Source organism: Herpailurus yagouaroundi, unplaced genomic scaffold, assembly GCF_014898765.1.
Source record: "Herpailurus yagouaroundi ecotype Mexico unplaced genomic scaffold, PumYag 205, whole genome shotgun sequence".
Classification (NCBI taxonomy): domain Eukaryota; kingdom Metazoa; phylum Chordata; class Mammalia; order Carnivora; family Felidae; genus Herpailurus; species Herpailurus yagouaroundi.
This window is the reverse complement of record NW_024412436.1, coordinates 12,129,873-12,142,082: the sequence shown is the minus strand read 5'-3', so window position 1 is coordinate 12,142,082 and position 12,210 is coordinate 12,129,873. Positions and strand designations below refer to the sequence as shown.

The window sequence follows — 12,210 nt, the reverse complement described above, 5'->3', positions numbered from 1 at the left end:
TAAAACCTCTGTGGCTAAGACAGACAGAGATCAACAGAACAGGAGAGAGAGCCCCGAAATAAACCCACATGTATATGGTCAACTAATCTATGACAAAAGAGGCAAGAATATACATAATGGGGAAAATATAATTTCTTCAATAAACGGTGTGGGGAGAACTGAACAGTCACATGCTAAAAAATGAAACTGGACCGCTTTCTCACACCAAATATACAGAAAAATAAATTCAAAATGGATTAAAAAGACCTAAATGTGAAACCTGAAACCATAAAACTCCTAGAAGAAAACAAGACAATAAACTCTTAGATATCAACCTTAGCATCATTTTCTAGATATATCTTCACAGGCAAGGGAAACAAAGACGAAAACCTATGAGGAGTACATCAAAATAAAAAGCTTTTGCATAGCAAAGGACACCAACAAAATGACAAGGCAATCTACCGAATGGGAGTTAATAAGGTTAATATCCAAAACACATAAAGAACTTCTACGACTCAACACCAAAAAGCCAAATAATCTGATTTAAAAAATGGGCAGAGCACCTGAACAGACATTCTGCCAAAAACCAAACCACACCAAAAACAACCCAAAAACATATAGATGGCCAAGAAAACATGAAAGGATGCCCAACATCACTAATTATCAAGGAAATGCAAATCAGAGCCACAATGAACCTCACGTCATACCAGTAAGGATGGCTAGTGTCAGCAAGACAAAAAATACTAAGTGTTGAAAGAATGTGGAGAAAAGGGAACCCTTGCACGCTGTTTGTGGGAATGTAAACTGGTGCAGTCACTATGGAAGACACTATGGAAGTTCCTCAAAGAATTAAAAATAGAACTACCATCTGACGCAGTAATTCCACTGCTGGGTATTTACCCAAAGAAAACAAAAACACTAATTTGAAAAGATGTATACACCCCTACATTTATCACAGCAGTATTTACAACAGCCAAGTATGGAAGCAACCTACGTATCCACTGATTTAACGAATGGATACCGAAGACGTGGTATATATATATATACGCGATGTAATGAAACTCAACCATACAAAGGGGTGACATTTTGCCATTTGTGACAACAGGGTCTTATACTAAGTCACATGAGTCAGATAAAGACCAATACCATATGATCTGACTTATGTGTGGAATCTAAAAACCAAACTCACCAGCCAAACAACAATAACAACAGCAAACAGAAACAGAATCACGAATACGGAGAACAAACTGTTGATTGCCAGAGGGAGGGGGTTGGTTGTAGGGGCAAAAATGGTGAAGGTGATTAAGAGGCAGAAACTTCCAGTTATAAAAGTACAGCACAGGGAGTATATTCAATAATACTGTAATAACTCTGTACAGTGACAGATGGTAACCACACTCACTTAATGGTGAGTATAGCAATACATAAAATTGGAGATTATGTTGTACACCCGAAACTAATATGACATCTTATGTCAGATATTACTTCAATAAATAAATAAACAAGTAAAGTACATGTGGCTAATATGGCAGAAACTACCCAGATGTGCACTGATGGATGAGTAGATAAACAAAATGTGGTATTATTCATAAAGGGAATATTATTTAGCGCTAAGAAGGAATGAAGTTCTGATATATGCTAACACATGTACGGTCCTTGAAAACATTATGCTAAGTGAAATTAACCTGACACAAAAGCATGAAAACGGTATGATTCCACAATAGGCAAATTGATGGAGACAGAAAACAGATTAAAGGGGCTGAGGGCAGGGGAGAAAAGGGAGTTTTGGTTACAGAGTGTTTGCTTTGGGTGATGGAAAAGATCTGGAAACGCAGTGGTGATGGTTACACAGCAGCATCGATGCAATTAATGCCACTGCATTGTAGAGTTAAAAACGGTGAAAATGGCATACTTTATGTTTTATATATATTATCACAATAGTGAAAAGAAATGTGTGTGGCTATGAAGGAAAAATGTCAGCCCTTAAAACTAGTAACAGCCTTAGTTATTTCTGATTTAAACAATCAAGTTATATTCTGACATGTATCTGAAAGTACAGACACGTAGGTCACGTGCCAAGGAGGAAGTGGAGAGCAGAAAGCAGTCTAGAGAGCCGCAAACAACCACACTTACCTCCTGTTAAGTTTCCTTCATGCGTTAGAAACTGTGACAGGCACTTTACACATTTTATACCTAACCCTCCACGCAAGCTACACAGGAGGTACTCATACTGTGTTTCAGATGAAGAATCTCAGGCTTGGACAGGCAAAAACAACTTGTTTAAGACCATATTCCTGGGGGGGAGTAGAACAGGATGTGAAACCAGGTCCTTCTCACAGGAGTCTTGTGCAGTCCAGTATCCAAAGGCTGAGAACTCAGGCCGACTGAGGCTCAAATGCTGGTGCTGTCTAGCCTCTCCAGGCTCCAACCTCCTCATCTGTAAGTGGAGAACCACTGTACCCACCTCAGAGTCAGTTGTGAGGCTCAGATATCATGGCAGGTAACACACTCAGTGCCGTGCCTGGCACGCAGTGAATGCTCAAAGTTAGCCATCATTACTCCCTGAGAAACCTCATAGGCCGGTGTTCAACACTGGTAGGTTTATTCAAGTGGGTCCCTAGCCTTCCTGCAGGTTCAGAAACAGAGCTTTTCCAGACTTTCCAGAAATGATAAACTAATGCTAACCAGCATCACTTGAAAATGCTGGAGTTTAATTTATCATGGGAATATTTCATTTGGTTACTAGAACACCTAAGCATCAGTTCTGTGCATCCTGTTTCAAATGATTAAGCTACCTAGAAATTAGTGATTAGGGCTTCTTGGTGAGTATAAAATTTCAGATCGCATTTCGCAGTTTTGTTGAATGTCATGTACCGAGCCCTGTGTTCAACTTTTCAGATCAATACTCTTATTCAGTTCTCAGAATTACCCTAGCAAATAGGTAACTTTTAGTACCGTAATACTAATGAAGAAACCAAGGTTCTTATGTCTTCAAGACTCAGTCTGCTAGTGAGGTCAAAAATGGAACATGGACCAGTTATGATTCTGAGGCCATACTCTCAATCATTATGTTCTAAGGACAAAGGGGGAGAAACCCACTGAAAGAGCATTTCACTCCAGCTGTGGTGTACCTCAAGGGAAACATTCCACCTACAGCAGGGGACATGGCTGTAACGACCAAGGAGTTCAAGTTCCTGGAAGTACTCTCTTTTCCGGGGAACTTCCGGATCCACACGAAACACCGTTCCCTATGGCTCGCCTTCTTGTGTTGAGAACTCTTTCGGGCCTCAAGACGTTTTTCTGTCTACTGTTTCGTGATAACGTAATTTAATTCTCAAAAGGTAACTTTGTAAACTCCTTTCCAACACTAATTCTCAGTCTTTCCAAGGTGTGAATGTCCTATAATTATTCTTACAGGGTACCTCCCAATTATTCAAGGCCTGGCTCCAAAGTCCACCCCCACCCCCAGCCCCCATCCCTGGTCTCCACTCCAAAAGACCCGTGCAGAACCTACTGCTCTTAACCGCTGTGTCACACACGCAGCCCTTTCCAAATCCTGCTCTGCACTAAGTGTTTCTGCACAAGTGTCCTCTTAGATTTAAGCTGCTTGAATACCCATAACCCAGCCACAGATCATTTTTATCTTTCACAATACGTAGCCCCAGGCCTTGGGGTTTTGAGACACAATAAATGCGCAGGACTGACTCCGGCATATTTTGGCTTTTAACAGCATGGTTGTGAGCACTGCCCAAGTTTCCAGCCTCTTGGGTGAAAACAGCATTCCTAATATGTACACTGTGCTAAAGTCATCTGACAGGTTGACTCTGTGCAGCTGAAAATTTCAAGCCCTCATATCCAAGTCAGGCTTAGACAAAGCTTGAAAAACCACAAGGCTTTGCGGAAGAAGCTTTAAGTAAAGCAATAATTCAGAGTAACAGACTAACAAAAAGAAACCCACATTTTGTCAAAAATACTCTCAATCCCAGGTATAATTTGACTTCCTCTTTTGATACATCCTAATGGATATCTGCTGAGATTAAATATCAGGTGTCACTAAAACTAAAAACTTTATAGGAATGGTTAAACATATAATACCCAATTATTTTATTAAAACCCTTGAAGGAGATTTTGAGTGACGTTTTTCTATAATCCATACCAATTAGGCCTCAATACATACTTTTTTTTTTTTAATTATTTTTTTAAACGTTTATTTATTTTTGAGACAGAGAGAGACAGAGCATGAATGGGGGAGGGTCAGAGAGAGGGAGACACAGAATCCGAAACAGGCTCCAGGCTCCGAGCTGTCAGCACAGAGCCCGACGCGGGGCTCGAACTCACGGAGTGCGAGATCGTGACCTGAGCCGAAGTCGGCCGCTCAACCGACTGAGCCACCCAGGTGCCCCCCCCCCCTTTTTTTTAAAATAAGCTCTAGACCCAACGCGGGGCTTGAACTCAGAACCCTGAGATCAAGAGTTGCATGTGCTACGGACTGAGCCAGCCAGGTGCCCCTTCTTAAGAATTAAGATGCAACCCCGAGTTGAAATTTGATGACTTCATAGTCAAACCAAAATTTGAAGGAAGGCAGTTTCCTAACCAATAAGATACTGTATTAACCACAAGTTCAAATTTGGCGACTCTGAGTCAGTTCAGAATTGAGAAGAAATTCACCATACACAGATGTTGTATTTACTATGGGGATTAAACATCACTTTACATTTTACCATCTTACTACATATTCTAACACCCTTACTTCCCAGTGCTAAATCTCAAATTTTCTGTGATTTATGCTTTGTTTAGATACACGTACCTGTAGGCAATATTCAGTGTATCAGTAATAAAAAGTATGCCTTAGAGGAATGATTTTCAAAAATTTTGCAACCCAGAATAAGAAATTCAATTTTCACTGAGATCCTGTACACACAAAATATGTATCTATAATGGCAACAAAGGTTCCTTGAAACTAAACACATTCTGATACATTCTCTATTCTATTTGATACTATTTCATATTTTTAAAAATGTTGATCGTGGTGCCTGGGTGGCTCCGTGGATTAAGCATCCAACTCTTGATTTTGGCTCAGGTCATGACCTCACAGTTCATGACACTGAGTCTGTGTTGGGCTCCCCAACTCATTCATATCCTCTCTCTCTCAAAATAAATAAACATTAAACACATTTTAAAAAGGCTGATTGAGATACATTAGGTTGATTTCATACTCTGCTAATGAACTCTGACCACAGCAACATGTTATGAGGTGGTTTCTAGGAATTAATAGTATCTTAACCTGAGGACAACCATCCAAGGACCAGAGAAGTTTGTGATTATCTCCAATCTGTTTTCTGAAAACGATGACAATCATGTGAAACTCAGACATCAATTTCATTAAAATGTCCCTATAATTTTAATATCATGATTTTTGCTAATTTATATCATTCTCCTCCCCTTAAAATTTAATTAAAATATTAAGCTTGATCCAGGGTCCCTTAACCGACATCTTCAGCATGAGGTATATTCTATAACCGTGCTGTTCAGTGTGGTAGCCACAAGCCACAAATGGATACAGAGCATTTAAATATGCACAGTGAGATGGAGAAGCTGAATTTTTACTTTTATTAAATTTCAATTAATTTAAATTTAAAAACAGGTATCAATTCAGCTATTGAAAAACCTATGCATGTTTGGAACAAATTGAGTATGTGAATCTGCTTTCTTTTTTATAATTTTTTTCATGATTATTTATTATTTGTTTAACATTTATTTATTTTTGGTTCCAGGCTCCGAGCTGTCAGCACAGAGCCTGACATGGGGCTTGAACACATGAACCACGAGATCATGACCTGAGCTGAAGTCGGACACTCAACCGACTGAGCCACCAGGTGCCCCTTCATGATTATGTATTCTGAGAGAAAAAGAGAGAAAGAGAATGAGAGAGAGAGAATCCCAAGCAGGCTCCATGCTGTAAGTGCACAGCCCTACGTGCGGCTCAAACTCATGAACTGTAAGATCATGACTTGAGCCGAAATCAAGTGGTGGACACTTACCACACTAAGCCACCCAGGTGCCCCTGAACCTGTTTTCTCACCTGTAAGTTAAAAGTCTAAATACAGATCGAGTATTTCCAATGAAAAATGTGTCCAAATTGAGACGTACTGTACTTGTAAAATACATACCATATTTCATTTCAAAGACCACTGTGAATCCAAAGAATGTAAAATAGCTTATCAATACTTTTAAATATTGATTATATGTTGAAACAATATTTTGATCTAATGGGTTAAGTCAAAAATTATTAAAATTAATTTCACCTTTTAAAAAGCTTCTTTACTGTGGTTACTAGAAAACAAAATTCTATATATGGCTCACATTTTATCTTTACTGGACAATGCTGCTCTCCAGGACACTGTCTGGACAAATGCCACAGTAGCCACTCGTGGCTCATGGTAATCACTCCACCCCGGGTTCATTCTTGCTTATGCATGTTATGCTGTAGGCATTTCCTGGCCATAGATGTTGCTATTACTAAGATTAAACAAGGTAAATAGTTACTGAAGGAAATAGACTCTATATGCTTTTTTTTTTAAAGTTTTTTTTTTTTTTTTTTTTTTTTTTTTTAATGCTTATTCATTCTTGAGATACAGAGAGACAGCATGAGTAGGGGAGGGCCAGAGAGAGAGGGAGACACAGAATCCGAAGCAGGCTCCAGGCTCCGAGCTGTCAGCACAGAGCCCGATGTGGGGCTCAAACCCACAAACTGTGAGATCATGACCTGAGCTGAAGTCGGACGCTCAACTGACTGAGCCACCCAGGCGCCCCTAGACTCTATATGCTTTTAAAATCACTTTGCATCTGCTTGTCCACATGGACGTTCAGGACGTAAACCCAGGATCACACCATCCTTTCTTCTAGGTACTTCTTGACGTCCAGATTAACTAGTGGGACAGCCTTACGGTAATCTTTCTAAATACTTGGATTTCAATGTAATGGCACAGTACAATAGTTAACCAGATTATTTTAATACTTCTTTAATAAGAATAAAAAACAATTTCATAATAAGAAATTCATTCTCAATATAGAAACAAGAAAGGTCATAAAAATGTATGCTGTAGGAAGGAGGATAAAAACATGACAAAGTACATGACAAAACCACAAGACTGTAAAAGAAAACACCAGAAAAATGATCAGTTATAGTCAAACGTAAGGTAATGATTCTAAGGAAGAAAATAACAAACATGGATGTTTATTTATACAGAGAATGAGTCTAGAACACGAAGCCCGCAACGTTGGGCCCCAAGGGGGACCTAGGCGTGCCGGTGGAGGTAGGCACGACGGCCAGGACCACAGCCCCAGAATACCGGGCCGTCAATCGTGTTGGAGCAGGTCAGGTCCTGTCTGGAGCACCTGGGGAAGAAGGACCTCCACCACGCCCGCCACCAGGAGAGCCCTGAGTTCCAGCAGCAGCTTGGGGAGCCCCCAAGCAGCCCCAACCCTGCCTCTCCAGGCTAGGCTCTGGCCCGGGCACTCAGCACCTGGCTTAGCTACCCTCTCAAGGGCTGGCCTCCAGCCTGCCTGGGCCACCCTTCCGGTACTCCCCTTGCCTGCCTGGGCCAGACCCCAGCGCCCGGTATCCCTTCCTTCAGTCACGTGTGGGCCTGCTGCCCTCCCACCTTGCCTGCCTGCCCACTTCCGGGGCACTTCCCACTCCACTCAGGCCTTGAGTGTCCACGTTAAATGGGTCTCCAACACAAGAAGGAAGAGGAGAAGGAGGAGGAGGGGGAGAAGGAGGAGAAATTAACTGAAATTATGTGACTCTTAAGCCCCAAACAACCTTGGGACAGATAAGCTAAGTGAAAGAAAGCATAATTTGTTTAATCTTTCTCTGTTTCACAACAGGCCTCAGCTCAATACGGGTTCCACACATCTGCAGAACCTCTGAGTGCAAAATCCATTACGTGAATGGAAATGACAGGTCAAGAGGCTCATTGTGGGTACAGCCAAGCTGTGGCAGTCACCATCCTCCTCTTTTGCCTCTCTCTCAGACCCAGACATATACAAGTTTTACTTGAAGAAAAAAAAAAAAAATAGAAGCAAATCTCTAAAATAGTATGAACTCGGGGTGCCTGGGTGGCGCAGTCGGTTAAGTGTCCGACTTCAGCCAGGTCACGATCTCGCGGTCCATGAGTTCGAGCCCCGCGTCGGGCTCTGGGCTGACGGCTCAGAGCCTGGAGCCTGTTTCCGATTCTGTGTCTCCCTCTCTCTCTGCCCCTCCCCCATTCATGCTGTATCTCTCTCTGTCCCCAAAATAAATAAACGTTCAAAAATAAAATAAAATAAAATAAAATAAAATAAAATAAAATAGTATGAACTCAAGGACATCTTCAGGCATCCAGAAACAGATACATTTAGCAATAATTTCTAACAATATTTTCATTTAACAATCAGTAGAAATTTTGCCTACCTCAGGGTGACCGACTTTATGATTCAAGATGCTCCTAGAAATTAATGACTTCTCCATCTGAAGATAAAGGGTGAGCAAAGTCATAGCATAGAAAGTTATCTGTACTGGCGCGCCTGGGTGGCTCAGTCGGTTGAGCTTTGACTCTTGATTTTGGCTCAGGTCGTGACCTCAGAGTCACAAGATCAAGCCCAAGTCAGGCTCTGTGCTGAGCATGGAGACCACTTAAGATTCTCTCTCTTCTTCTCCCTCTGCCCTGCTTTCCAGCTGTCTCTCTCTCAAAAAAAGTTATCAGTACAACAGACACATTTTGTTCAGTTTCACAGTTAATGCCACACACAGAGGGCATTTCACTAGGTTCAAATCTAAGTTGTGCTTTCTTGGTTTTAAACACTTCTTTGCCGCAAAACATATTGCAACCATACTTTGAAGCCACAACCAACAGAATAAGAACTGCAAAATACTTTTTGGTTCGGACCATAATGACCCCTTTTAAAATAAAAATTATGTTTACTACTACATACCTACTAAATATTTTCAGGGAAGCTGTCTTACTAACTTTTAAACTTAGAGCACTTTGCTACACAGCTAGTAATATCAAGCTAACTATACTTTCATCATTACATATACACAAACACATAGTTCATTGAAACCTTCCTTTAAGAGGCCTTACCAAATGGCATTCCCTAAATAAAATGCTGACTATTAACAGTAATCAACAGTCATTGAATATTTACTAAGTATCAGGAAGTGTTTCAGGCAGATGTTTATATATATATAAAATTTAATCCTCACACAGATCCTACAAGGTAATTCTATAATTAGATCTGTATTATCGAGAAGGAAACAGCAACAGAAAGATTAAATAAATAGGCCAAGGTCACGCAGCTAGTACGTGTCAAAGTCAGGATTCAAACTCAAAGGTCCCGACTCCAGAGCCTATACCCTTAACCACGATAATCATTTTTATATTAATTTTAAAAATCAACTATTCTCAGATACACATTTTGTAAACAACAAATTGCTAGCTTGAAGGAGACAGCAACATAAACAATTTCTCATATCTTCAAAGGCTTTCCAGTTCAGAAAATAGATTAAGACAAAATAAAACCCACCCATCAGACGGTTCGGTTGCCGTACTCCTCAAACATGATGAATTCGTTTCTTTGAGGTTACACATTAATCTATATAAAGCCCTGTGAGACATCATCTTCAAGAATCTGACATGTACCCTTGTACACACAGGGTAACTAATACGAGGCAGATCTCACATATTTCCTGAACCAACACCACAGCTGGAGAAGAAGAAATCAAGTACGAGTCTCCAAACTGTTGACAGTGCACTGCTAATGAGCAGAGAAATTCATCACACGTATAGCCATTGTACGCACGTTTGTTCATAACTTACAAGGACGCATACTGGGCTAACATATGTGTATGCATTCACTCTTACATACATGTAAAAATACACATTAAGGAAGAGTTGCAGATTACCTCTGGCAAAGGCAGACTAGCTCATTTCAGACAAACCCTCCCGCTGGTAACAACTAGGAAAACTGGCAGAAAGTTTCAATTTGGAGGCCAAAAAAGCTGAGCAGAGCTTTTAACAAACTTACAGACCTGGCGGAAAAACTGAACATCAGGGCTTGCCAAGAAACAGGGAGCCTCAGGCTTTCATGTGAGACCTCAAAGGGCTACTCCCTAGAGGTGAAGGTGAGCCTATAAAAGAGACCAGCTTCAGAGGGACTAAAGCTCAGCAGAAACATCTTCATCTGCCGATCAGTCAGGTTGATCTGCCAGCAAGGTAAATAAATCCCCCCTGGGAGAAGAAATCCAACGAAGGCTCAAATTACCTCCATAAGTTTTCAACCATAAGGTCCAGTATATAACTCGAAGTAATCAGGCACACAAGAGATCAAGATTGGACAAAAAACTGAGAGAAAAAGCAGTTAAGAGACACAGATTCACATGAGATCTATATATTGGGAGTTAAGTTACAGGAACTTAAAAATAACTCTTGCTAAAATGTTCAAGGACTTAGAGGCATCTGGGTGGCTAGTCGGTTGAGTGTCTGACCTCAGCTCAGGCCATGATTTCAAGGCTTGTGACTTTGAGCTCCACATCGGGATCACTGCTGTCAGCACAGAGCCTGGAGCCTGCTTTGGATCCTCTGTCGCCCCTCTCTCTTTCCTCCCCTGCTTGTGCTCTGTCTCTCAAAAATAAATAATCACTTAAAAAAAAAAGTTCAAGGACTTAGACGGGTAACAGAAATTTCAGAAGAGAACTAGAATTGGTAATAAGCAGCAGAAGCAAATAGTTTACTTTGTTTTTTAATCAAATCATTAGATTTGAATTTTTAAAAATCAACTATTCTAGGGGTGCCTGGGTGGCTTAGTCGTTAAGCATCCGACTTCGGCTCAGGTCATGATCTCACAGTTCATGAGTTCAAGTCCCACGTCAGGTGAGCACGAGCCCCGCTTTGGGTAAGCTCGAGCTCCGGGTGAGCCTCACTTCTCTATGTCTCTGCCCCCTCGCTCACTTGCACCCCTCCCCCAAAAAATCAGATATTCTATTAGATATCAGATCAGATATTCTAGATCTTAAAAATACAGTAAATGAGGGGTGCCTGGGTGGCTCAGTGGGTTAGACATCTTCATCTTGGCTCAGGTCATGACCTCATGGTTCGTGACATGGAGCCCTGCTATGCTGTCATCGCAGAGCCTGCTTGGGATTCGCTCTCTCTGCCCCTCCCCCACTTGAGCTCTCTCCCTCTCAAAATAAATAAATAAACATTTTAAAAAGCCCCACAGTAACTGAAATTATTCCAGGTATGGAACTCAAGGGTATATTTAACCTTTAATATATACTAATTTCTAAAACAGTTCAGAGCGAAAGAAATAAGTGTGTGACAACTTTTGAATTCATTCAAGACTGTCTATGAGCTTTTTAATCAAATCTAGAAAATTTGTATTTAAATGAGTTGTTAAGGGGAAAAACAAAAAGAGTAACTTTCCTACACTCTATTTTCTGGTGCTTAAATCCAGTCACTGATACAGACTGGGCCTGGCTAAGCATACTTTACCATCAAGAACAAATCTTTCCCCACAATACCTACTTCTTGCCTTACACTGATTTATGAGTATTTTCTATCTCTGATCATTTTAGAATAAATACCAGACTCAATGAGAACTGATATTCCCAAACTTCTAAGTTATAACTAAATTAACGTGCGTGCAAGATAATAATCAAATACTGTCTTTCGCAGAAGCACACTGACTACATACTTGCTATGTATTTGTGCCACCATCAACGGTCCTGGGTAACTGGAGAGCTGATACATTGCCACAAGGCCCAACTGTGTTGTTTGCATCAAATGTCCTTGATGTTTAGTAAATAAATGTTAGCTTTGAGTCCCAATGGTTTATTTTGCAGATCCTAAGACAAGAAACAGAACTAACACTGAACTCAAGGATAGCCATGGATAATACATTCAAAATATCTGGAGAAAAAAAAAATTTTTTTTGCCACATTAACTTCTCACAGATAAATAAATGCTGTGCTGTACTTTGCAGGGAGAAACAGAAAGACAGAAAGAAGCTGGCTAATAGCTATAATAAAACCACTGCTCCAAATCCTCAATCATTAGTGGGAATCATTAAATGTATCAGTAAGGATCCTCTGAAAGATTTTTAATCAGAGGAGTGACATGATCAGGTTTATACATGAGAAAAATCACTTGTGTTGATCTTTTTAAAGTTTACTTATTGGGGTGGGAGGGG

The 12,210-nt window shown here is 40.5% G+C and overlaps 1 protein-coding gene and 1 long non-coding RNA gene across 3 annotated transcripts in view; one reads left to right on the top strand and one right to left on the bottom strand.

Annotated features, from left to right (window-relative positions):
- Positions 1-12,210, bottom strand: part of CNST (consortin, connexin sorting protein) — a 118,736-nt gene that overhangs the window by 76,740 nt on the left and 29,786 nt on the right. The gene's annotated exons all lie outside the window — the stretch shown is intronic.
- On the top strand, positions 1,084-11,841 carry LOC121015136 (uncharacterized). Its single transcript, XR_005783649.1, has 2 exons — positions 1,084-3,320; positions 11,697-11,841. It is a non-coding gene; the product is annotated as an uncharacterized LOC121015136 (long non-coding RNA).